At 27.4% G+C, this 24,927-nt stretch overlaps 1 protein-coding gene across 1 annotated transcript in view; it reads left to right on the forward strand.

Annotated features, from left to right (window-relative positions):
• The first annotated feature begins 856 nt into the window (after nucleotides 1-856).
• LOC107453350 (ATP-dependent translocase ABCB1) overlaps nucleotides 857-24,927 on the forward strand; it is a 95,164-nt gene continuing 71,093 nt past the window's right edge. The window contains exon 1 of the mRNA XM_071177582.1: nucleotides 857-879. The gene's annotated coding sequence lies outside the window, so the exon portion shown is untranslated. The remainder of the gene's footprint in view (nucleotides 880-24,927) is intronic.

Consider the following 24,927-nt stretch of genomic DNA (forward strand, 5'->3'; position numbering starts at 1 on the left):
ATTATTATTTTTATGTTCTGTTCATATTGCTTATTAACTCAGGAACAGTAGAGTATCTATAGGAATTAAGAGAAACAGGAATATATATGATCTTTGATATCATATTGTCATTCTGTGAAACTAAATTTATGATCAGGAAAACGTATGAAACGTATGCATTAACGAAGTAATAAAGGATTTATATAATACGACATGATTTATATAATACGACATGATTTATAGATTTCGACATGCAATGCGACATGTATAGTTCGCCAAATCAATACCTACACCATTCTAAATTTTTTTACATAAAATTTATTAAAGTATTTAAACATATTCTTATATTATTCAGGAAATACTAAGTTTTTATCAAATTGGAGGCTTTTAACGGCTAAATTTTTATAATAAAAAATTGCCAAAGAGGAGTGATGAATCTAGAGAAAGTGGACAAAAAGTTTGATAATTTTTCTTCCCATTTATATTTTATGGAAATAGTACATTAAATCTCAACCGCTATGGGCGAACTTTACCTTGCATCATTACCTAATTATACAGAATGGTAAGAGTTAGAAATATTCAAAAGTTTTTCTTTAAAAGCGGCGACATTATGAAGTTTAATGAAAATATTTCATAATAAGAATTTTTAAAAGACATTCCTTGACTTATCAGGTTAATAAAATGTAATTAAGAATGGTCTTATTTGAGTGTTAAGAATTTTTATGAAAAAATATTAAGTGGACAACTGTTATGATATGCAATTTCAATTTATATATCTTATTATTAATGATGTGTTCATTTTTATCATTTGCCTTTTCTTAGAACATCACAGAATGAGGTGATGAAGGACTAGTTGATAGCCAAAGAAGAGATATTCACAAACTCGTGCTTAATATGCAGGTATGTTTCATTGAATTTTTTTTCTTTTACTAGCACTTTATTAATATGTAAATTTTAAATGCTCGAACACAGTATAATTGTAAGAGTGAAATCAACTTAAACTACAAGAAACGTGATTGTTTTCTATATTAAAGTTTTAAGCAGTAGCATTTGTATTGCCAAATTGCGTAGAATGTTCTCTATATTAGATTTTATTTCATGTATCATGTTCTAAAATCAATTTACTCATTTATTCAATTTCAATGGAATATATATATATATATATATCCATATATATATATGGAGAAAAAATCAAAACAGTAAGAAAAAACTATTGAACAATAATGAAGTTTCGGCGCTGCTTTTGTCTAAATTATATATTTTTAAATGATTAAAGTNTCATGGGGCACATTAGGACCCATAATCCTCATAGAACAATCCCTGACGTCTGTAAGCTACTTGAACATAGTTGCAGACCAGGTTCACACATTCATGGAAACAGTTTTTCCTGCGAGGGATGGTGATCAACAAAAGGATAATGCACCATATCATAAGGGTCGAATCGTCATGGATTGGTTCGAGGAACATTCCAGGGACTTTCAAGTCACGTCTTGGCCCCCAAATTCACCTAACCTTAATCCAATACAGCATTTGTGGTCCTACTTGGAAAACCAAATTCGTGCTGCCACGCTATCCCCTCGTAATGTGAAGGAATTGCAGGACCAGTTGGCGAGCGCTTGGTACCAGATACCTCAGACTACCTATCAGCACCTTGTGGAATCAATGCCACGGCAGGTGCTAACATTTTTGAGGGCTAAAGGTGGTCCTACATGTTAGTAGCAGGGTGGTCATAATGTAATGGCTCTTCGGTGTATAAGTTAAAGCAAAGAAAAATGAAAATTGGACGATAAACTGGAGAGATCAAAATTAAACAAAAGAAGAACGACTAAAAAATGACTGTGGGTCCAGAAGGAGAGATACCAGATGTAAAAATTAAACGAAAATTGATTTCCAAAATTTCAGGAAAAAAAATTAACACTAAAAGGGTCTTTAAATATTATTAGTTTTTCTTCAATACATTAAAGGATTTAAATAAATCCAGATAATTGGCTGAGCAGTGTTAAATAGTTTTAGTAGAAAAAAATCAAACTTGTGATAAGGAGTTCAGTTATGTTGAATGATAGAAGCGGATAACATATAAAACTAGTTAACACCATTCTATTTTACGGAGTATATCAGTCTATTTATTTACTAATAACGTAATTCGAAAGAGCCGGATAATAGAATAGCTTAAAATAGTGATTTATTTAGTATACCGAAATGAACTTTGATACGCATCGCTCAGAGTTTCTGGGACTAATATTTTAGTTCAATTTACAATTACAATTTTAAACATTTATCAGGAAATTAAATTAAATTGATAAAGAGGATGGATGAACTATAATTTTATTTTGTGAATTCAGAGCTGTTATCCAACGATTAATTTGATTTTAATATCCATTCAACTGATTACACAACCCTTACTCGAACGCTAATTGAAAATTTCAGACAATTCTTAACAAGAGAAACAATTTGCCTCGAAATTGGAATGCGTAATTGATGAATGAATATTTTCCGTGAGCAAATGTCTGATCAATAATAAACAAGCTTACAAGATATTTGCTATCAATTCTGCACCAAATAAACCAGATATTTTCAGTAACTCTAGCTAATTTCTCAATTGTTAAGTACGTGAGTTTAAAATCATTGAGTTTTTTTTAGAATTTAAAGTTGCGTTAGAGAAATAATTAAAATTAATTTAATACATTTTCTACATATTCAGAGTCATAATTTCAGATATTAACCACGGCTGTCAGTATAAATTATAATTGTCATTTCGCAAGAGGGCTAAAAAATCTGTTCTTGATATGTTAAAGGTTATGTACATTAATTAAAAAGGCAAGGTGCGATGAACGAAAATAATTTATTTCAATTAAATTAAACATATTTTATAGCTGTATTTAAATGCTGATGATTACTGACAAAGATTTATCAGAAATATTGCAAATAAAATTGATGCCATTACCGGAACATTTATACAACGTTATTGAATTGCGTAGCTTCCAGAATACATGTTTAAATTATGAAATAAATCACTGATTTTTTTTTATCTTCATTTATGCCAAAAAATAAAATTTTTCTGTTTAATTTGAGTGTGCTACTTTTGAGCACTTTCTAACTTACTGGATTACGCGTCAAAAAAAATTTCATTAAAAAATTATGATTTATGAATTTATACAACGTTTAATATACAACGATTTGATTGCATATCTTTCAGAATACATATTTAAGTTATAAAAGAAATGAGGAAAAACACACATATTTTTCTATCTTCAGTTTAAGGAAACAAAACAATATTTTAGTTCATTTGAATGTGTTACTTTTATTCATCTTCAAACATTCTGAAATACTTTCAAAGATAGTTTCATTAAAAAAATTATTTTCGAACTTATACATTCAATATACAACGTCATTTAATTGCATATCTTCCAGAATAAATGTTTAAGTTGTGAAAGAAATAAGGAAAATCACACATTTTTTTTACATTTATCTAAGGAGAAAAGGCAACAATTTAGTTTCATTTAAATGTGCTACTTTGAAACATTTTCTAACATACTAGATTACATTTCAAAGGAATTTTCATTAAAAAAATAATGTTGGCCTAAGAACAACACAATTAAATTCACAAAGTACAATGAATTGTACAAATTACTATAAAGATTACAATACGTAAATAGCAAAAGTATTAATACTTTTCATAAGACTCTCAGAGTTTTTTTTTATAAAAATAAACTGTTAGTTCAATTGTTACTGTTTAATATCCACAAGTTAAAATTGTTTGCCTTTTCCCTTTCAATTAGGTTTCTAATTTAAAAAAAAACATTTACAAAATTGAACATTTTCTATCATTTTTCTGTTTCTGTCGCGTCTGAAGTTTTTGAAAGATACTAAATGTGGGAGTTTTAAAATTTGTCTTAAATGCTAGTATAGTAATAACTATTTTCAGGATCTCTGTTCTTGAGAACCTAATTTAATTTTAATTAACAAAAACTTTTATTGTGCTTACCATGTAAAAACTTTCTTTTAGTTTAGGAAAAAAACAGACGTTTTCTGAAAATAATAAGTTTAGAAAAACTTAACAATTTATTTATTTTAAACAAAAATAAATGAAAGTCATTTTCTTTCTCCATTCACTATGTATTGTTAGAAAAAGAAGGGTTTTGCCTTAAGCGTTCAAGTTATATTTTTCTTTCCAAATAGTAAAATAAAATGTTAGAATATAAGTAAGTGTTGCAGAAACTTTGATTTCGATTTACTTTCATTTATTGTTTCAAACTAATGACACTATTATTGTTTTAAAATATTAAATAAAAATAAATTGGAGTTTGCTCTCAACCATTATTTAAAATGATAATGCATTGTGTTTTCTTTGAAATTTTGAAAAAGAAATATTGTGTTTTAATCTGATTCAGAAACTTAGTTAAATTAACTTTTTTTATTAATCTTCAAATTATTAGCTTTGTATCTCTTTTTTCCTAATGATTTTTTTCACAATATCTTGAAACTCTAAACGATATTTTCTTGCAAAAGAACTAAAAATATATTACATAAGGAAATTTGACAAGTATATATTCGAAAAATATAATCTTAATTCGTCTTAATGAAACTAAGAGTTTTTCAAGTCGATATTGATGCACAAGTTTTATTTTTTTAAAAAAATCATTAGGAAAAATACATCAAAATTCAAAATTAGATGTCTAAATTTTTTTAGAAAAAAAACTAATGGCAATTAAATGTGGAAACTAAATTATGGTTTAAATAATTTTAATAAAAATAATTAAAAAAAACTTTTAACAATAACGCAGGACTTTTTTATATTTATCTTTTAAAGTTTTAAATTTTTCCTTAAAAAATTTCTTTTAAAAGCTACTTATACAGATCTTGCGTCCTTATTAAACGGTGCACTAGCAAAAAAATTAAATGAACTGATGTATTTTTTAAAAAGTGTAAAAATATGCCGATTTAAAATTATTACCTGAATTAGGTGCACAAATAAGACTATGTTTGATTTTGAGTACTTGCTTTTAATACAACTACTAGATTGTGGCACAATTCTTATCACTCTTTTTTAATTTTCGAAGATTTAATTATTTAAAATGCAAACAAAATGCATCGTCGCACAGAGAAACAAATTCTAATAAAATTACCATAGGGCGTAGTAATGGTATTTCTGGTAAAAAACAAGCAAACATAATTTTGGAATTAAAACCCAAAATATACGGTATTTAAGCCATTCGTTTGGCAATTCTTCTGTTTATATGGTAATGGTTATTCGAAATTCTGGTTTTCTAAATTATCTTTTTCTATAACACACATTTAGCAAAAAATGCACAACAGAAAATTAAATTTAAACAAATAAATTGTTTTTATTCCCTGCTCTAAGGAATCATGATAAAATTGTCAAATTTTTTCACATTTTCCTAATTTTATCACACATTATTTTATTGTTAGTTTTATCAAAATCTGTAATAAAATATGGAGTTTTGAAATACTGAGAGAATTAATACTGAGAGAAATACTTTACTGAGAGAATTACCAAGTGTTTTGATATTCCGATAGTCAGAAAAAATGATAAAATTTATCTAATTCTGAAAGTTTTTGCCAGATTTTTTTTCTCAGTGCAGTTCTCCTCTCTGTCATTTTAACGAATTTCAATAAAAAATACTTCAGATTCACCTCTGAAATGCTATTACATTTCTTTTATTTGCAATCAAATACAAAATATTGTGTAACCAAAAATTTAAAATATTTTTTCTGTGTGTTACCACAGCTTGAACTTAAAATTCAAAGTGCATTCTATTTCACAAAGGACAATATGATGTCTCGAATAAAATTTATTTTCAACTTTTTCTGTCCGTGTAAATAAAGTTTCCCTTAACTCGCCAAGTAAGACATGTAGACAGCAAAAATAATATTCCCATGAATGTTAAACACAGTAAAACGCCCGAGGCCTAAATGTACTACTTTACGTAAGCTCAGCCATGTTTGTCAAAAGTCAACATATACTGTCCTGACATCTATATCATAGGGATAATTTTGAAAGCATAAAATATACGTTTTTATGCAGAAGGGAGAACATCTACAGATACAAATACTTGAAGTAATCGTAAATATATCAAAATTTTTTTAAGTAGTTGTCTCATATTGTTTCTTATTTGTATTCGTTTAAACTTATACGTATCTTATTTGATTTATACTAAAGAGTTTGACAAATATTAGGAATTTTTTATTTTATGTGTCAAATATGTCCCATATGCTGAATTTGAACTTGTTGATTTACATAGCTATATAAAACGCACTGAATACTGTATGCTGTAACACTGTATGGGTTATCAAAACTGACCAGTCCCGCCGTGGACTGATCGCGTTCCCAGTAGAGCACCGAAGTCAAGCGTCACTGGCTGCGGTCAGTGTGCGGGTGGGTGACCACTTTGATCAGCCTGCAAAAGGACCGAGAGTGTAAGGTATCGATCCTCTTTAAACTAATCTACAGTGTCGTGTTCAACTTCTTGCACGTCATCGGGCTACCTAAGAAGGGGAGCCATCCCCTTTGCAGCGGAACTAAATTGTGATGGCATGTTTTCTGATCATCCTCAGAAATGTTTCCCAGACCTTCGCCAATAGCCCATGCTAATACTGCAGCATGAGCTATAGTGCAGCCATGCCAATAGTGCAGCATGAGCTATAGTGCACGGTCGCCAATAGTGCAGCTCTAATAAGACGTGAATCAATAACAACAAAACTATCAAAACTGAGCAAATAGAATAATAGTCGTATTTGAAAACCCCTTTTACTCATTATTGACCATAAATAACTTGCTCAAAACAGCATGTGCTCATATTTTGAGCAAAATGTAGTCTCAAAAATGAGCATGTCACTATATTTAGTCATGTCACTGTACTAAAAGTATAGTATGAGTACACGGGGTTTTAACATTCTACTTGTTTAGGAGCTATTATGACACATTATTGATCCATTTCGAGAACCTCTCCTTACAGTGTATACAAAATATAACAGCACAATATAAAACCACATAAATTTAAACAAGCACTGCTAAACCTGCATATTTCGATAATTAATTTATATTTCTTGTGCTTTTTTTAAGTGCAAAAAATTATTCGTTTTATTTATATTTGTTAAAAAAAATAAGGCGAAACCATCTATATTGCAAGGTTAAGTTACATATAATTTATTCATAATTTTACGAATGATTTTAAACGATGGATTGAATTGAGAACCATATTATGAAAATAAAGTTTATTTATAAGGCATGTACATAAATCACAGAAAATCTAATAAATGTCTTACATATGAATATAATTTCTTACAATATATGCTTTATAAAGTAGTATTTCCCTTATTTATTTCCGTATAGGGTTCAATATGTTTATAAATGTTTGATAATTTTTTCAGAATGGGTTGAACTAAATATAACTCATAAATGACCCATAACTAAGAATATAGCCCTAAACTAAGAATATAACCCTAAGAATAAATAACCCATAAATAGGTTGATCATAAAATTTCTTTAGCAAACGTATTTGTAGACAAATTTAGTTTACGTAGACAAATTTAGTTTACGTATTTGTAGACAAATTGTTTCATTTAATGTTAATTTTGAAAAAAAAATTTGAAATTAGACATTTATCAACACATTGGTAACTTTTTTCAAATAGTAAAAAATGCCTGAAATGTCTTTATGGAGATTGCAGTACAGACATTCAAAGTTTTCTCACGACTTCTAGTAAAGAAGATTTTGTTTAAAGTAATACTCGCCGTGATACTGTAGAAATGTTTTTCAATTAATTTCTGTTTGTAGTACAAAAAAGTGTCTAGATTGTAGGCTTTTGAAAAATCCTGTAGTTTGCATACGTTACATTGAAAAATAAGTATGTAATAATTTGCATATGTATTTTTCAATGCGCCAAGCAAATTTGAAATTTTTTTGTACCTTCTAATTTGTTCAAATTATCTCACTACAATCAGAAAATTTGCTTTTAGGTTAAATGAAATATCTGCTAAAATTACCCAACTGGACCGAATTTGCTGAACGTTATTGCAATAAATCTTACATTCACTTACATTCATTTCATTACTATTCTAGGGTTATTTCAAACTGGTTGAAATAAGTCAAGCTAATCAGGTAAGGGTTAATCTAATTAACTGTTTTTAAAACCAGTTCTGCCTTCTTTTTTTCCAAATTCTTTTAAGTTCTTTGCATGTTGTATGCCTAATTTTTATTTTTTTTAGCGCTTGAAAAATTTTGAGCATTTTTCTCTTTTTTTATTTACATCTATTTTATGCATAAATATTTTATTTATATTTATTTTATTTATATTAATTTTTGAAGGAATTCGTAACAAATTGTCTTCTTGCTGAATTTTGCTAGTTGAAACCTAATTAAAATCTGTATCGCCCCAGGCATCTTAATATTTCTATAATTGTATTCATTTTGAAACTTTCAGACAACACTTATTTTTTAATGACATGTAAAGACCGTTTATAGACTAAACACTATGCCCGTTACTCTATTGCATAATTATTAACTTACACTATTTGTTAACCGACAGTAACTTCCCATTTACAGATCAATCATGATTGAAGGTGAATTTTGCAGAGATACATGATTAAATCGATTGATAACTCAATTAGTGATACGAGCAATTACTAATTAAATATTTAGCTTTTCGAAAGGCCTGATAATAACTGAAGTAGAGTACGATATGAAACCATATGCGAACTATTGTATGATCAATTTATTTATCTATAAAATATTAAATAGTCTTAAATATACATTTTATTTGAATTATTGTATCGGCTATAGTAGTACAACTTCGAATATTTTCTATAACTCACAACTTGTTATAACGGTATAATTTAAAATTTATTATTATTAATTAACATCTGTTAACTATAGAGTTCAGTATAGTTTCTGAATTTTGTACCGAAAATAAAATTAATATTATTGCACTCATTAAAATATGTATTTAATTATTAAGTATATTTAATTATCAGGTAATGTTTACAATGCAGCATTTTTGAGAGTTTCTATAAGATTTAATTTATTTAATGCCATAAAAATTTAATCCAATTTTTACAATCTATTGCCATTTTTCAAAGGATTTAATTTATTTAATGCTATAAGAAATTGCAAGTTGATGTAAAAATTAATTTTTTTAAATCCATAAAAATTAATTTGATTAAAATATTCTTCAAAACAAACTTCTAGAGGAGATATGGACACATGACAGGAAACGTCGTCATACGCCACTAGGGGAGCTTCCCTTATTATGAACTGTTTCTTCGTGTACTTCTGAACAGTTCATAATATGAAAGCGCCACGTAGTGGCGTATGACATTTCCGGGCTTGGGTTCCTAACTACCCTATAATTTGTCGTAACATTTATGGCACCCCCTGTTATATGTAACCTTTTTAAACATGTACATATCAACAAAAATAGATTGAAAATGTCACTTATATAAATTCTGTTGCCTTAGAAACAAAACTAATTTCAGATTTAAAATCTCCACACCCGAGTTAGGGAAAATCAAGTATTTGTATAAATGCAACGAAAAATTTGTTAAAAAGTGTAATTACTTCTGACTAATATAATTATTAATAATAAAAACCTACTAATAGATTATCAATTGCTATTAAAGAAATTGATTAAAAATAATAATTACGGAATTTAGGAGGGTGCTCGAAGTGTAACTCGCAAATGAGAGATATAAATTACTAAACATGTAAGTTTTAGCAAAAAAAAAAAGGCAAAGAATTCAAAAATTCCATAAATAATACATTTGGAAAAGTTACGTTAAAAACAACTTCAAAATTTTAATTCCAAACGATTTCGAATTCCAATTCAGCAAGTAAATTGTTTCCATAGTATACTTTCATTAAATACAGAAATATCAACTCAAAACAGAAGAATTTTCTTTCTTATTTTACAATTTAATATTTTAAATTTAACCTTTTAAAACGCAAATATTAAAGATTTTGATTAACTAGAAAAGTTTCAATTTAAAGTAGTACCCTTTTACAGCTTCTTTATTTGCGGATTGAATTCAAGACAAGAATTGCAGTTTTTGATAATTTTTAACATAATAATTACAACGAAATTATCAAAATAAATTTCCCATATGATTTCAGTAGAAACTATTAATAATAATTGAACTTATTAACAGATTGCTAATTTTTTTAAAAAGAATTAATAAAAATTAAAAGTAATCGAACTTAAAGGGAATGCATTCGAAGTGTCATGAGTAAATTATAGTCATAAATTACTGAAAATATAAAATATTAAAAAATTAAGTTTTAGCAACAAAAAAAAGGAAAAAAAAAGAGAAATATATGTAGAAAGTTTGTTAAATATGAGATAAATAATATAGTTGCAAAAAGTGCGTGGAATGTTTATTAAAAAACTAATTTTACACGACCTTGTGTTAGAATTCTAATTCAGATATAAAAGTTATTATAAAATACAATAATAAAATACAGAAATATACAGTGACATTTAAATTAATTACTAAAATTTTTCCTTTTATTTATATAATTTAATCTCTTAAATTTAGACCCTTAAAACGCAGATATCAAATTTCCAATAAACGAGAAAAGTGTTAAATTAAAGTAAACTTTTTCCTGTGGAGTACCTGAACTTTTAACTAAAGATTTTATAAATAAAATCTTCCACACATAGAAAAAATGCTGTTTTGATAATGTGTACCATAATAATAACATTAAAATTTGTAAAATAAATTTTATACATGATTCAGAACCTAAAAAGACTATTTAAAAAAATCAGACCGATATTCGCGTAAAATTTCTGGTACCTTCCATGTTAGCTTTCAAAAAATAGATTTTAATTAATTAAAAAATTATCGACTTAATTTTTTTAAAATCAATGCTAACAAAATAATTTTATATTTGACTCTTTCATCACCAAAACATGTATGGGAAATATGAATTTTCCTAAAAATTCCGAAAATAAATAGATAAATCATGGTAAAATATTTTATAGAATCTGAATACTATAAAAATAGATTTATCCTTATCTTTTATAGAATTAGCCATACTCTTCGAACAAAATCGATTTTCTTAAACAATATTTGAACTGAAACAATATTCTAAAAATCCACAATTGTAGAAAGCTATTTAATTCTTTTTCGGAAAATAGATTTTCCCCTCTTAACACAAACAATATTTTTCTCAAACGAAGAAGATGCGATTCTCTTTAACGCTATTCGGATTCAATTTCAATCTTCTGTTGAGTTGCCACAGTTCTTCCATCAATCATATCTGAGATATTTGATGCTTTTTAGGTGGGTGAGGTTTACTTTTCTTTCTTATTCTTTTTTTATCGTTTGATCGGGATGAAACTTTTCCAAAATATGATACTTTAGAACACTCTGCAAAGCTCATAGTTCTTTTCAACGTTCTGTAAAAACACGAATGCTCCTTTTCTTCATATTCTAAAATAACAATTCGGGCAAACTCTTATTAGTCTCTTCAGTTAGATACATAATATAACCTAATCTTGCATCCTTAAGATCAAACACAGATTTATTAAAAATTGTTAGGTGTATTTTCGTTATTAAGTGCTTTTGATCCCTTTTGGACATTCAGGGTAACAGTAGGGGAGAGTGGGGTCAATTGTAACATTTCTTACTTAACTATTTTTAACTAACAAAAAATCCAACATATTATTAGTATTAATTGACAGACGAGTAAAGTAGACTATCTTCTACTAGAAAAAAAAATAAATACCTTATTTTAAATGTTATTATATCAGTTATTAACAATTTTTGACAGTCGTGCACTTGTTACAATTGTCCCCACTTACGGGGTCAATTGTAACAGTTCATAAATTCAACTAAAACATAGTTAATTGTACATATTATCATAGTTGTGATATATATTTTTTATTGATCAAAATAGTAGTGATATTTTAGGAGTAAAAATAATAATGAGCAGAGACCTTTTAACTTTAAGGGGTTAAAAATTTTAATTTATGCTGTGAAAGGTGACAAATAAAATAATGCACATANAAAAATTGAAAAAAATGTAACTCTTTCAAAAGTATATAAAAATGGTTGCCATCAGGGGTGTACATGTAGATTTATTAAATACACCTTATGCGCTACCTAGGAACCACATCTAGAACCCGACACTCGAAATTTTTGCTCTGTTACAATTGTACCCTGTTACAATTGACCCCACTCTCCCCTACTTTTTATCTTAAAATACATTTTTAATGAAAAATTAAACGGAACAAAAAATCAGATTTACCATTATTTTTACAATAACATAAAAATCACTGAATCACTTTAATTAAATGAATACTTCTGCAAAAATTATGGTATAAAATTTTACGGCACAAATGGATTTTATGGTAAAATGGATTTAACGGACACTGCACTCAGGGAGCCAGTATATTTTACAGTAATTTGATTTACATTAATTCAACATAAATTTTAGAATTAGTCACCTCCTACAAAGGAAAAACAAAAGAAAAACAAATTACAATAAGTATGAAAAGCAGTAAACCTGTGGCGAGAAGGGTCAGTAAAATCACACTTATTAAAGTTTCATTTTATATAAATGTAAACAGCGGGTTGCTAGGACAACGCAATTTTAATTATAATCCTGACGTTCTATATTTTTGAGTATTAAAGAAATAATGGATGCAAATATTTCCCCTCATTAATAATGTATTCATTGACTGGAATAAATCATGCTTTTAGCTATATATTAACTTGTAAATAAATCTAGATATTCAATGTTATACGATCGTCAATTTACTTTGTATTTATTCATCCAAAATGGCTGTAAGAAGATGAAGTACTTTCCCTTACAACTGGTGACCCTGACTTCCAACTCTCACGACAAATGCCCCAAAACTTGGTGAACATAATACAGCTCTCAAAAAAACTCCCCACAAATCTTAACTTTTGAGTAAATTTTAGAAGCTTAAAATATGACATTCAACATGAAGCTAAATGAAAATAATTGCAAACGAGTTAAAAAGCCCTATTTTCAATTTAAACTGTGAATTTTTCAAGTGTATTTGTGTATTTCAAAAGCATTTTTGTGATTTCTTAGATAATTTTTACCCTGAAACCCACCGTAGTCTAAGCGAAACATCATAGAATTTTAATTATTTTTCCATCATAAAGTACAAACTTTTTCCTTATGAATCATTTAATTTCTCTAATTTAATTTAGTTTTTTTAATTTAGTTATAATTTTTACATAAAAAAAATAATTTGAGAAGACCACTTTTTTGTGAACTTTTTTCCTACAAATTTTTTAAATTGTAGGAATGTCTGTAAATGTATAGCAGATACTAACTTCGAATTTAGACAAACATATGCAGTAAACTTCTTCTTTCCTTTAAGACCCAAAAATTAATGAAGAAAATCAAGTAATTTTATGATTCTTAATTCAGTTTTAAACATATTAAAAATTAAATTGTCTTTATTCCTCGGCAACCATTTCTTCCGTTGAAAACTGCAGACGATTCTGGTCATTCTAATATTTTAAAGACTTCAGCAATGATGTTTATTAGCTTATAGCTCTCAATAAAATATTAATTGCACTCTTTTTAACATTAATTATTTTTTATTCGTGTTATCAAATAAACTTAATGATCAACGTGACAGACTGCGCCACCAAATTAGTATATTTCTAGAGTCATGTAAAACAGGTACTTATTTATAGTTTCGCTTTAAGAAATGCTTACATAAAACCAAATGATTAAATAACCAACGGTTTTTCAAATTAAAGATTATGTTTCGTACAGTAAAACAAAGTTAATGAAGAAAGAGTACTGATTCCTTTACGAGAAACTTAAAAGTTTGCCAGAATATTTTTATCACCAATGATGATTGATTAATTCAGATAATGGGTACTAATTGAAATTTAACAAAATATATGTGCTAAAAGCAAAATTAATGCAGAAATGGTACTAATTCGTTGAAGAGAAGCGTAAAATATTGCCAAACTATTATTGACGCCAATGAAGGTTAATTAATTTTGGTAATATGTACTTCCTGAAACAAAAAAAAAAAACAAAAAACTTAAGGACAAAATGAGCAGAGAAAGGGTCACTTAGGAAATTCTCTTAGGAAAAAGTTCAAAATCAAAATATGATTTTAGACGCCAATGTGACTTAATTAATTTTTGTTATAGACACTACTGGTTTTGTGCTAATTGGCGCTGTTTAAATAGGTACCAAATTTACTAAGGTACAGTGTACAATATTACAATATCCGGTACCTGTTAAAACTGCATCAATACTGTGCAGTTTTGACATAGATACTGCGGAAGGATTTTTTTTTATTTTCCTTCGAGAGGGATGTAACAGAAAAAATTGCTTGATTGTGGGAAGTTTTAGCTATCATGAATTGGTTGCAAGCAGCAGCATCATGCCAGATGATACTGAATGCAGTTAATCTTTATTTTGAAGATACGAACAGCTAGAAACATGTTTTGTTTAATCTAATACCGGAAGGAATATTATATTAAATAGAAGAAAATGGAATTATTTTAGTCTTATTAATTATATTGATTTATGTCTTTAGTTTCTTCCACGACTTCGTATGTTGTTCAGTATTGATTTACTGATTATTTTTTTCACTCCGTACAAAGAATGGGTATTCTATTAGTTCACAAATAAAATAAATGTATTGCCGTATATATTTTTGTTTCATACAATCTTCTCATGTTTATTAATAACCATTAAAATTTTTGATTTTCCATCGCTATGCCGAATTGACCTAGTTCACGATGTTAAAAAACTGAAACAATATTTAATGTAATATATTATAAATATTAGGGCTATTTATACATTATATTCGCTATATTATATTTCATATTTATACATTATTCATCTATTATATATAATTCTCTTACGTGGCTCCTAAATTTTGGCTTTATTTTTTTTCCGCCGGTGGCAACGTATACTTTGTTTTGAAAACACCAAAGCATTCTGCCTTTTAATGATGTGTTTCTGATCTAATATATATAATTCTCTCACGTGGCTCCCAAATTTTGACTGAAGTACTTTGTACAACCAAATAAGATTCTTTTCACAACAGTTAAATATTTACTTTCTTTTCTACATTCATAGAGAAAACAGTCGGCAAAGAATTCTGTTAGGTTAAAAAAACATTTCGCTAAAAAAATAACGAATTCTAAAAGAAATAAAAATAAACAACTTAAAAAATAAAAATGCTGTTGCCAGCCATAGAATTTTTTGAAAGTTAACTTAGCAACATAAATCAAAATGACATAGAAGCGCAACTAGATCAAAATTATGATACCTGAGCGCTTGACGTAACAAATCCTTCAATTCTAAAAGTGTTGTATCGCCAAATGCCCAAATTAACAATTGTGTTCTTAAAGAAATTCTATAAAAAGTTTTAAATAAACAACCTACTTCTACAACTGCTTCTTGAAGAACTTGGCTCATTGATTAAAAATATTGTTTTAATTTTACAGTACTAACTTTACTTCTACTTTCATTATTGCTATGACCCTCTTTCATTACATTTTACAACTTCATGCTAAATTTGAGGACTTTAAGTTGTTTTGTGGTTGAATACTGACATTTAGAAATGTGTACATAAAAAAAATAATATTTAGAGGTTAAGAGTTGCCTCAGAAAAATTTGAATTGTTGACATTGAACTTAACAATGGAAACAATCGTTTTTGTGAAAAATTGAATTGTATTGTTGACATCAAAACTAAAAATATTGTGTTTCAACTTAACAATACTACCTTAATTTATACTTTAGAATTGCCTCGGAGAAATTTGAATTGTTAGCAATGACTTAAACAAAAAGTTTTATTTTAACTGACAAATACTATATTATAATTTTAACTTTTTCTATGACTATACTCATTTTCTTACTCTTTTCTTTGTTTTTTATACATTTTATATTTTTGTGATAAAATAAAAAACTTATAGTTGTTCTGCTTCTGAACACTGATGAAAACACAAAATGATGGGCTTCATCAACAATCAAAAATATATACATTTATTTTACAAATTCCATATTATTAAGGTGGCGCCCTTCAGAGAATTAAAAATACAAAATTATCTTCATCAAAGCCGATGCTTTACATCCGGCGTTCAGTGGCAGACTACTATTTCATATTGTTTTACAACACATGGCTTTAGCCCTCTGGTGGGAAAGACTTTAAAACAAAACTTACAACAGTTACTTTTCTCAACAACTGGAATTTAGAATAGTGTGATTAAGAAAAATATGTGAACTGTTTGCAATTTCAAATTAATATTGAAATGTACAGGTTTAGAATTTTCTACAGTGAAAAGTTTTCGGAACTTCAGTATTCAAAAAAGTATACAAAAACTAGACGTTAAGAACGTATCCAATGAGCGAGCAAAGCGAGCATTGGATTGCGAAGCAATCCGAAATGAACTGCGAAAGCAGTTCCGTGGGTTGGTGAGCGCCAGCGAGCAGGGGGCGAAGCCTTCTAGTTATATTATAATTCTTACACAATTGATACACAGAAGAACAAAAAATTAAAAAAAAAAATAGTCTACATTAGAATTGACGAATTGAATTAATAACGGAAACGAATCGGGAAAGGATTTAAACTTCATCGAAACTAAAACAGCGAGACTGAATAGCAAAGCCGAAACATCGAGACCGAAACGAAATGTCATGGGCACAGTTGAAGGCTTAAATGCAATGTCAGTAGTTCATAGAAATTATTTAAATTTGCCAATCCAATTATGTCAAAAACATATTTGCAATTAAGACATTTGTTAATTTTGTGCTTGCACACTAGAAATGCATATTTAACCTCTTCAATCTCACTCCCGTCAAAATCACGTGGTGAGCTTTCGCCTCCCATTTCTCGTGTCCGTGTTATTTCCGGGCTAGAGCGTTAAAAAATATAATGCATCTATTAGGTTTAAATATATCTATCTCCTGTGCCCTGACTTTTTTTATTTCTTATTTTACCCTCTAGATTGCTATACCAGACTAGTTTTAATGTAAATGGAGATTATTTTAAGCTAGAAGTCAGCACTACCCAAACATATATATTTGCGATATGTATTTCGTACTTTGAGCTCAGCAACTTATGTTCTTAGTGAATACACGTGGTTTTGGTGATAAAATATTTTTGATATTGTGTACATTATGGAGTCAAGAGTTACATGGACATATTAGGGTACAAATGGAGTTTGAAATTTCAGGCTAAGAAGAAATTCCAAAAATCAAAAATGAATACATATATTTTACATACACGTTTTTTTAAATAATTTTCTTGAAGAAAAAAAAGAGGCACTTTTATGACCGTTTTCTTGCAATTAATAAGATCGTTAAGGGGTTAGCGGAAATTTTAAAAATTCAAAAAGTCTTACTTACAAACAAGGCCTTGCATTTTTGTTAAATGACTAATTAACAAGTACACTGTGCTCATGTAGTAGAAGACGTTGAAACGCTAAAGAATTTAAGATTCGTCTCAATGTTTTTTTAATTTCTGATATGTTTAAATTATTAAAACATTTGACTTTTAAAAACATCAAAGATCAAACTTTGCTTTAAATTTAATGCATAACACGAGACAAATTTTCCCCACATTGCAGCGAAACGATTATGCGTAGAAACCACGTGAAACATCATTCTAAGTACCCCAATTAAGTACCGAAATGTCCAGTAATCCTAAAGCACTTTATTGAAATCTATTATGATCGAAACGCTTGAACACTATTAGCAAAATTACTCCAGATGGATAAACTGTAATAATAGTATAAATTTAGGAAATGATTGTATATGCATCCAGAAACTTCATATTTTGTGGTAATCCAAAATGCTGTTGTAATAATTATATTTGCAATAAATGCAATCAACTTATAGAATTGTAATAGACTAATAACTGTCATAGACTAACACAGTTTTGTAACTATTTTAAAAATTCATTAGAGAATATGATTTTTCAGAATTTAGTTTTACTTCCAATTTAAAATATAATGGTATTAATTAATATTTAGTTCCTCATATTTTTTTTTTGTTACGAGATTACTTAAATTTATTTACATAATTTAGGTATGAGGTTAGTTTAACAATCGCAACTGTGCAAAATTTATTTTTCTATTCCTTACGTTTCTCCCACTATGCATTTTTGTATATGTATTTACAATGTGCTAGAAAATGCTTCATTTTGCTCTTTTTCGCTTTAAATTTTTCTTTTTTTAACAAAATAATAATTACGACTTAGATTTCATTGTTTTTAACTGAGACTAAGCATAATTACATAGAATAAACTTTTTATTTAAATTAACATTAAAAAAAATAAATATTATTTGAGAAGTTCATATATCAGGGGTTATAAATTGAAATAAAATAGTTCTATATGTCCTAGACCGACGGTCGTCAATCTTGATCCTCACGGAACACCAAGCAGAAAATATTTAAGCTCGCAGACCATCGCCTAATTTTTCAGAGGAATATTGGTAAAAAATTATTAAAGATTTTTCAAATCAACCCAAGATGGCGTGTTTTCAGTGAAATTATCATTTAAGATGACGATCAAGGAGGAATAAACTAGAAGTCAAATGATAATAAAGTATTAGATTAATTAACATTTACTGAATCATTAAAACAAAAATAATATGACTTCAAAACATCAAAAAACAGAGGAGGATGAAAATTTGTAAAACTAAATTTCCTATACCAACAAAATCGTCGTTCGTTAAGAATTCTTTCATCAACGTTAACAATTCTTTCACGAACCACCGTTTAAAGACCACTATCCTAGACTTCTCTCTCTCTCTCTCTCTCTCTCTCTATTTACTATTCTCTCTATTCTCTCTCTCTATTCTCTATTTACTATTACTCTCATCGCTACTATTCTAAACAACTCTAATATATCTTCACAAAGTATATTCTGATATGCTTTTTTGGCCCGTTACTTATTTTGTGTCAATAACAAATTGTTTTTTTTATATTTTTCCTAATCAGTTTTTCTAAATAATTATTTTAACATGATTTCTTTTTAATAAAAATATGCATACGTTACTATATCAACTCTATATGCAACAGTATAGTTAGATTTGCATTTCTTTGCTAACTAGAATTCTAAATATTGTATTGGTGTTAAAAATAAATATGTACTATACTTAAGAAGCTATATTTACATACTTTATAGTACCTATAGGGTAAATAAAAATGTTATTATCATTATCGCACAATAAACATTACTGCTACTTGATTAAAAAAAACTTCATTGACTTCAAAAACATACAAATGAAAATAAACGTCTACATGTCACGTCTTTCAAAAATCATGAGCAAAAGCGCTTGAATATAGACGCTTATGCTCATGATTTTTGACAGACGTGAATGCCATTCACATTTGCCAAGTCTTTAGTAATAAGCGCCTATTTTTGACTACTTGAAACAAGTTAACTTTTATTTTTTTCTGCATATATTCTCGAAGTTAATAAAGTTTTTCTCTTTTTATTCAATAACTTCATTCTAGGAATTATTTCTTCTTAACATTACTACTGTTATTGTTTACTGATTTCGTTAGACAAACGAAAATAAAAATAATTATTCAGTAATATATATATTCCTTAAGAGGAGAAAGTGGTCAAAAGTATCATTTTTATTATATCGTGAAATACATTTGAATGGATAATGACTGGTAAAATAGTGAGAAAGCGAGACTCTGAGTCAAAATAGTATCACAGCTCAAATCCATATTCTTTTTGAGTTGATTGTTTTATCATATTTCTTTAAATTATGTCTTGTTAATTGAATTTTATTTCATTAAAAATAATCCATGTATTTATAATTTTGATAACAGTTCTATAACTAATAAAGGTTCAGTTCATCAAATATTTCCATTTCATCAAAAATATTAAAATTGCAAAATCGTGGCAATGAAATTTTCAGACAAAAAATTTTATCAATGTTTAAAATTGCAAATTCATTAAAATCTAAGTTGTTCAAAGATGCTCACTGGTTTCCTGCTGTGCGATTTTCTTTTCTTTCATTTTTCATCTTTTATTTTTTGAAATATTAAAATTAAAAATTTAAATTGTTATAGTTTAGAGTTGTGCTAGTAGATGGCAGCACCATTTATCGCATTTAAAACTTTCTTCTTAAACTTATTGTCATTCCACAGACTAATTAAATTTTATATTTATTTTAAGTGTTGGTGAATTTGTCATAGTATGAAACGCTGGTACGTATTAAATACAATAGGTAAGAAGAGAATATAGAAAGATGATGATGAGTTGAGAATTATACATTTTCATTTAGGTGAGACTAAAGAATTCATCTTTATCATAGTATCGGGGGGTGAGGGGGCGTACCTTCTCAATATTTTTTTTCCAAAACTTTAAAATTTTTTAAAAAAATTAATCACTATTTTTTATTTTATAAAAACTTAACATCATGATAGTTTACCAATAATTTAATGAAATAATTCTATGTTTAACGCTTATATGTAAAGTGTATTTGTTTTCTTCTTTTAAAAATTTTTTTTTTGTTTATTACTTAAAGAATTCTTCAACATTAGTTTATAATTGTGATTATTGTGGTTATTTTATAACTATTTCTTTAAAAATACTCTTAAAACAGCGAAAACCGAATTTTTATATTATCATTCCTTGAAATAGGATTACATGTCAAACTTAACCTTTTACATGAAATGGTTATAAATGAGAAATTTTGCCATGACAATTTAAATTTTAAGAAAATAAAACAGCAAATTTCTGATTTGCAATGATTATACAATATGCCCTAATACTTTAAAGAATTTGTCATGTCTCTCGGAAGTCTTTAATTATTGCCAATATACTGGTTATTTGCTAAGTACAGAAAATTGCTCTTAAACTCAAAATATTCATACATTTTTTTGCGCATTTCTGTTAGAACTTTAATTTTAATGTATGTCTTCAAAAAAAAAATTTGTGCTTTTCAGGAAGTTTTTTTAAGCTACGCCTTTGAATATTGTTATTGATTTCAAGATACTTTTCTGGAACAAAAAATTATTGCTAATTTTCATTAAAAATAATTATTCATCATTACACTCATCAAAATTAAAAAAAAGTTTTTTTTATTATTTCTATTTAACAAATAGTAATTATTATCTCACATTAAATATTTGCTGAACATATTATATTCCTTTTCAAAGTTTTATATATTTCCAATTTGTCTTACTCGTAAAATATAATTTATCCTGAATTTTTTTCATTTAAAAAAATAAATATTAAAATTATTTTAGAAATATGTACGATTTTTATGCAATACGTACTAATAAAACCATTAAAATTTCGTGATTGACTTTAGAGTAATTCGTCAATTCTAAAACATATTATCCTGAAATTTCAACTATAAATACAATATTAACGGTGTCAGATTTTACTGTAATTTTTGAACGTAGAGGGGAACACGTATACTCCAAGCTAAAAAAAAACATGTTTTTAAGTACATAACATGTACAACATGGGGTATTTACATTTAGGGCAATTCAGGCGAAGAATGAATCAAATAACACTTCAGACAATGAGTGGTGGAAGATATACATAGATACATTTGACGTTCGATATAACGACTACTGTGGTCCAAACTAAAACGAACGTTATAACGGGATACCGCTATATTATGAGTACGCACAAAATGTGCAAATATTTTTTTTCATACTAGATAAATATTGTACTTAGATTGATAAAGTCATGTATATGGCAAAAAATTAAGAGTAATCTACAAGTTAATATATACAATTATTATTCACTATTCATTATACAACATTTAAAATTTTTGAACGTCATTTGAAAATTTTTGGTACAAAAGGTTAAACATGTTCAAATTACATTTATTATTACAATTTACAAAACGTGTGATAACAATACTGCCGTACAATTGAAAAAAAAAACAACGTAAGTGATTCATGGTTGTTTTCAGGAAAAGTGACTTGACAACTTTTCTTCTTCTATTGCTTATGCTATGAACGTTAAAATAGAATTTCAAAAAACTGATAAAACGAAATGCATTCTTGAAAAATGCATTTTTGCATTATGTAGCTTACTATATTAAGATGTCAAATATATAAAAATCTCAATTTTTAATTTTCTGTTGATTTTTAAATTGCACGGCAGAATACTGCTTGCAAGACTAGAGGTTCACAATATTTTTCGGCAACGGAAATCTAAATGATCAACTTTCTTTCGGCGGAATCCCGGCTTTTTAAATAAAGTATAATAAAGCAAAACTGAACGTTAAAGTCTAAAAAAAGGTTATTTTTAAAATATTCAATTAGAGATTAATCATAATTAGTTTTATATTAGATTTTATGTTTGACAATTGAATTTGCAGTCCTTGTGTGCTATAGTATTTAGTTCGGTTATGAATTTGTTTTTGCTGTATATACATAAGCTGAAAATTAATAAAACTGGCCAAATTATGGCTTACTACGAAATGAAAATTTAAAATAAACTAGGAGGCTTCGCCCCCTGCTCGCTGGCGCTCACCAACCCCCGGAACTGTTTTCACAGTTCATTTCGGATTGCTTCGCAATCCAATGCTCGCTTTGCTCGCTCATTGGACATGTTCTTAACGTCTAGTTTGTGTATACTTTTTTGAATACTGAAGTTCCGAAAACTTTTCACTGTAGAAAATTCTAAACCTGTACATTTCAATATTAATTTGAAATTGCGAACAGTTCACATATTTTTCTTAATCACACTATTCTAAATTTCAGTTGTTGAGAAAAGTAACTGTTGTAAGTGTTGTTTTAAAGTCTTTCCCACCAGGGGGCTAAAGCCATGTGTTGTAAAGCAATATGAAATAGTAGTCTGCCACTGAACGCCGGATGTAAAGCATCGGCTTTGATGAAGATAATTTTGTATTTTTAATTCTCTGAAGGGCGCCAGCTTAATAATATGGAATTTGTAAAATAATTGTATATATTTTTGATTGTTGATGAGGCCCATCATTTTGTGTTTTCATCAGTGTTCAGAAGCAGAACAACTATAAGTTTTTTATTTTATCACAAAAAAATAAAATGTTTAAAAAACAAAGAAAAGAGTAAGAAAATGAGTATAGTCATAGAAAAAGTTAAAATTATAATATCACTGTATAATATTTGTCAGTTAAAATAAAACTTTTTGTTTAAGTCATTGCTAACAATTCAAATTTCTCCGAGGCAATTCTAAAGTATAAATTAAGGTAGTATTGTTAAGTTGAAACACAACATTTTTAGTTTTGATGTCAACAATACAATTCAATTTTTCACAAAAAACGATTGTTTCCATGGTTAAGTTCAATGTCCACAATTCAAATTTTTCTGAGTCAACTCTTAACCTCTAAATATTATTTTTTTTATGTACACATTTCTAAATGTCAATATTCAACCTCAAAACAACTTGAAGTCCTCAAATTTAGCATGAAGTTGTAAAATGTAATGAAAGAGGGTCATAGCAATAATGAAAGTAGAAGTAAAGTTAGTACTGTANTAATAGTATATTTTTGTTTTATGTATAATTAATTTAAGTTTATATTTTCGTTTCTACATTAAATATTCACATATTCACACCAGCAATAATTAAACTAAAAATTCTTTCTTCTTTTTTTTTGCTCAAGAATTTGGAATAGTTATCATTTAATATTCTAAATTCGCTTTTAAGCACTATTTCGAATAAAAATAATTTAAACTAATTGATATAGAAAACATATAAATGTACATTCAAAATAAACAAATAAAAGCTACCCTGAACCCAGGTGAAATATAACATTAGTTATATTTCACATTTGATGCGTAATCAATTCCTTTGAATCTGAAAATCAAAAGTCAGTTACGTAAAAAGAAATTTATTTATAGCTTTGATGCATTAAAAAGTCTTAAAGTAATCTTTAAAAAAGATGCTTAAAAAGCGCCATAATTTAAAAGCTTTTTTTCAGTAATCATTTGTCATTCAATTTAATTAACTCTCATGACGGTATAAATTTTTACGATACGGCTATAAATATTTCTAACTGTACTATTTTGGCTAGAACATTTTTCAAGGCTAAATTTCGCTTATCTTTCTTTTTTTTCATGTTATTCTCAATGTCACCACCCAAAATTATTAGTTTTAAAGTTCCTTACTTGTTCTTAACACAACAGTGAAGAAGAACGTGTTTTTGGGACATACAAATTCTGAAGTTTATATGGATCAATTAAGAACACAATCGAAAGTTAATAAATTTTCAAAAATATTCTTACTTACGAATAAATATATAACAAAATTAATTAAAAAAATCCAGCTTCTGAAATCAAAATTTTTAAAATGACGAGTGCACTGTAAAAAATTTCGTATCAAAATACGGTAAAAAATATAAGCCCTCTGAGTACTTGAACTTTTTTCCGCAAAATCCACTTTTACCGTAAAATTGTTCATAATTTTTACGGTTAACACCGTAAAAATTATGGTATAATATTTTATGGTAAAAATGGATCATACCATGATATAGAATTTACAGATTTTTAGAGCAATAATTGAATTGAAAGTTTCGTGATATCGAAGTATAAATATTGATTTTAGCTTAATCGGCAATTATTATAATTTATAGTGTGCTTAGATTTCATTTTGTAATTAAATGCTGCTAAAAATCGAAATATTTCTGCTATTTTTTTCTGTGATACATCAAATAATTTTTAAAATTCTCCTACACCTTACATTGTATAACAATTATCTAATTATATTCTTATAATAATTATCTAATTATATTCTTATAATAATTATACATAATATAATATTGTATAATAATAACATAATTTCTTAGGTATTTTACCTATTTATGCATTTTAATTTCATTTCATATCTAAACATTTAAGATTTTATTTACGGTGCATTTTTCTACGTTGAATCAAAATATACCAAAACAAAACCAATGGGACTAATAATACAAAAGAAAAAAAATTTAGTACTGTTACAAAATACAGTTT

The sequence above is a fragment of the Parasteatoda tepidariorum genome, chromosome 2, assembly GCF_043381705.1.
Source record: "Parasteatoda tepidariorum isolate YZ-2023 chromosome 2, CAS_Ptep_4.0, whole genome shotgun sequence".
Lineage (NCBI taxonomy): Eukaryota > Metazoa > Arthropoda > Arachnida > Araneae > Theridiidae > Parasteatoda > Parasteatoda tepidariorum.